Raw genomic sequence first — 2500 nt, 5'->3', positions numbered from 1 at the left:
GGGTAGCCTCGTCCGACCTCAGGCCGAAAGTAAGGACCGGGACTATTCTTCCCGTTCCGCGCTCGCCGTCGGCGCCGCGCGCCGCCGCGCACCTCGATTCCCGCCCTTGAGCCGCCAGCCGTTGGCCTCTTCGAGGTCGACTCGCCGCCGCCGCGCGGGATTCTGGTCGCGATCGTCGCGCATCGTGCCGTGCTGTCTTGAGCGGGACGGGCGCTCGCGCGTCCGACGCCGCAGCAGCCGCGCGGAGAAATCCCCGCGCGGAACGTTTGCAACGCGACCCTGAGGCGGGCGCGGCCCCGGGATTGACCCGAGGCCGCAATTTGCGTTCAGAACGTCGATGCTCAATGTGTCCTGCAATTCACACTAATTCACGCAGCTAGCTGCGTCCTTCATCGACTCACGAGCCGAGTGATCCACCGCCAAGAGCCATCCACGATTGTTTCGCTCGCACAGTGCCTCGCACTATAGGGTGACAAAATAGACCGCGCCGAGCGGTCGGCCAGGCCGACGCTTGAAGCCGGAGCGCGCGGCACCGCGGCACTCGACGCGCAAACATTACCGGGTGACCGAATCGCCGGCCGGCGCGCCGCTCCTCGCGGGTCGGGCGCCGGGTAGCAAAGACTTTTTCTCTCGCTTGTCCGAGTTTCGCGTTCGCCGAAGCGTTTGCGAGACCGTTAATGATCCTTCCGCAGGTTCACCTACGGAAACCTTGTTACGACTTTTACTTCCTCTAAATGATCAAGTTAGATCGTCTTCTCGGACGCCGGCTCGACCGTTGCCGGCCGCGCCAGGTCCAATCGGAGGACCTCACTAAACCATTCAATCGGTAGTAGCGACGGGCGGTGTGTACAAAGGGCAGGGACGTAATCAACGCGAGCTAATGACTCGCGCTTACTGGGAATTCCTCGTTCAAGGGAAATAATTGCAATTCCCTATCCCTAGCACGACCGGGGTTCAGCGGGTTACCCAGACCTGTCGGCCAAGGCGAGCACATGCTGATTCCGGTCAGTGTAGCGCGCGTGCGGCCCCGAACATCTAAGGGCATCACAGACCTGTTATTGCTCAATCTCGTGTGGCTAAACGCCACTAGTCCCTCTAAGAAGTTAGACGCCGACCGATTGGGTCGCGTAACTAGTTAGCAAGCCAGAGTCTCGTTCGTTATCGGAATTAACCAGACAAATCGCTCCACCAACTAAGAACGGCCATGCACCACCACCCACAGAATCAAGAAAGAGCTCTCAATCTGTCAATCCTCACTGTGTCCGGGCCGGGTGAGATTTCCCGTGTTGAGTCAAATTAAGCCGCAGGCTCCACTCCTGGTGGTGCCCTTCCGTCAATTCCTTTAAGTTTCAGCTTTGCAACCATACTTCCCCCGGAACCCAAAGACTTTGGTTTCCCGCAAGCTGCCGGAGAGGTCGTAAAACTAACGCCCCCCGATCGCTAGTTGGCATCGTTTATAGTCAGAACTAGGACGGTATCTGATCGTCTTCGAACCTCTGACTTTCGCTCTTGATTAAAGAAAACATTCTTGGCAAATGCTTTCGCAGTCGTTCGTCTTGCGCCGATCCAAGAATTTCACCTCTAACGGCACAGTACGAATGCCCCCGTCTGTCCCTCTTAATCATTACCTCGCGCTCCGAAAACCAACAAAATAGAACCGAGGTCCTATTCCATTATTCCATGCACCATTATTCAGGCGAATCGCCTGCTTTGAACACTCTAATTTTTTCAAAGTAACGTTCCGGCCGCCGCCGACACTCAGTCAAGGGCACCGGCGGAGAACCGGAGGTGAGGCCAGGACGGCCAGTACACGCCTTGCGACGGACCGGCCGCCTGCGCCCAAAATCCAACTACGAGCTTTTTAACCGCAACAACTTAAATATACACTTTTGGAGCTGGAATTACGCGGCTGCTGGCACCAGACTTGCCCTCCAATGGATACTCGTTAAAGGTTTTAAAGTGTACTCATTCCAATTACAGGGCCTCGTTTAGAGTCCTGTATTGTTATTTTTCGTCACTACCTCCCCGCGTCGGGAATGGGTAATTTGCGCGCCTGCTGCCTTCCTTGGATGTGGTAGCCGTTTCTCAGGCTCCCTCTCCGGAATCGAACCCTGATTCTCCGTTACCCGTAAGAACCTCGGTAGGCCAGTACCGTACCGACGAAAGTTGATAGGGCAGACACTTGAATGATCCGTCGCCGGTGCGAGACCGTGCGATCCGCAAAGTTATCCAGAGTCACCAAAGGTTGCGGGCCGAAGCCCGGTCGGTTTTTGGTCTGATAAAAGCACGCCTCCCGCGAGGTCGGCGCTTCACGCATGTATTAGCTCTAGCATTTCCACAGTTAACCACGTAAAACGTACGATCAAATGAACCATAACTGATTTAATGAGCCATTCGCAGTTTCACTGTACGAGAGCTCGTACTTAGACTTGCATGGCTTAATCTTTGAGACAAGCATATGACTACTGGCAGGATCAACCAGGTAGCTACTTTAGCGTAG

At 55.6% G+C, this 2500-nt stretch overlaps 2 non-coding genes and 1 pseudogene across 2 annotated transcripts; all 3 read right to left on the bottom strand.

The window, feature by feature from the left end:
• Positions 1 to 26, bottom strand: part of LOC146143061 (large subunit ribosomal RNA) — a 3678-nt pseudogene extending 3652 nt beyond the window's left edge.
• A 248-nt stretch (positions 27 to 274) lies between these two features.
• Positions 275 to 428, bottom strand: LOC146143060 (5.8S ribosomal RNA). The gene has a single exon (XR_014500968.1). It is a non-coding gene; the product is annotated as a 5.8S ribosomal RNA (ribosomal RNA).
• A 247-nt stretch (positions 429 to 675) lies between these two features.
• On the bottom strand, positions 676 to 2485 carry LOC146143059 (small subunit ribosomal RNA). Its single transcript, XR_014500924.1, has one exon. It is a non-coding gene; the product is annotated as a small subunit ribosomal RNA (ribosomal RNA).
• Between the last annotated feature and the right edge of the window lie 15 nt (positions 2486 to 2500).

Source organism: Ascidiella aspersa, chromosome 5 (genome assembly GCF_963924565.1).
Source record: "Ascidiella aspersa chromosome 5, kaAscAspe10.2, whole genome shotgun sequence".
NCBI classification, from domain to species: domain Eukaryota; kingdom Metazoa; phylum Chordata; class Ascidiacea; order Phlebobranchia; family Ascidiidae; genus Ascidiella; species Ascidiella aspersa.
This window is presented reverse-complemented; position numbering and strand designations above follow the sequence as displayed.